This window comes from Fulmarus glacialis, unplaced genomic scaffold (assembly GCF_000690835.1).
Source record: "Fulmarus glacialis isolate BGI_N327 unplaced genomic scaffold, ASM69083v1 scaffold42294, whole genome shotgun sequence".
Lineage (NCBI taxonomy): Eukaryota > Metazoa > Chordata > Aves > Procellariiformes > Procellariidae > Fulmarus > Fulmarus glacialis.
This window is the reverse complement of record NW_009209455.1, coordinates 4,090-5,019: the sequence shown is the minus strand read 5'-3', so window position 1 is coordinate 5,019 and position 930 is coordinate 4,090.

Below are 930 nucleotides of genomic sequence, written 5' to 3'. Positions count from 1 at the left end.
AAGGCCTTGCGCAGCGGTCCAGCCCTCCTTCAGTGGCACCGGAGCCCTGAGGGTGCTGTAGCACCCGGTGCCTCTGAAATGGGGCTTGCCTGTTTCTTGTTGTTAGGGCTAGTGCTTAGGATAGGCTTCATCCTCAGCCAAGATGGGGTTAAGAGTAGAATGTAGTGCTTTTCTCATCCGCAGGACCCTTGGCAGACCTCTGGCCAAGAGGCATGTGTCCCTCGTCCAAGGACAGGAAAATAAGCAGCATCTTGATCAAATGAGCTTTTGTTGATGGGTCTGTTCTGTCCTTCTGCCAGTCATTGATGCAGGGAAACATGTTCATGCCTCGGTTTCTGTTTCCTGGTCTGTGGCCTTTGAAAAGGAACAGCTCGGAGACGGCGATGGCACACAATGAGATCTCAGTTGAGAGGAATTAAACCATAGTTTTTCCTCAAATTATGTAATGGGGTAGGCAGTGGGTGTAAAACGCTCTGTCAGATGTTTGTTCTGTAGGTGCACGGTAGGTGGTGTGGCACGGGAGATGAATGCGCTTAACCCCGAACGAGGAGCTTTAGGGACTCGGGCAGGTGGTTTTGTCCCCGGTGTGGAGCTGCTCCTCGGCGCGGTTTGGGACAGGTACAGGCTTTGAGGAGCCCAGGGCTCGCGGTGAGGCGCCCGCCGGGGTTTTCACAGCACGTCAGCCTGGGGAGGTGGCAGTCAGGAAGGTAAAGGCTGGCCCGGGGTGGCTCAGGCTGGCAGCACCCCTAGTCCCCGAAGAGGGTTTGGAGGGACACGGAGGTGTGGCAGAGGAGAAGTGGGGCTCGGCAGTGCTCCAGGCCCCGGCTGCTCGCTCATGTGCGAGCCTGCCTGGTGCCTGCTGCATGGCCTGGCTGCTCCCCAGCGCCTGGCCGCCTCCTGCACTGCTCTGCCTGAAGCCAGGCGTAGGCT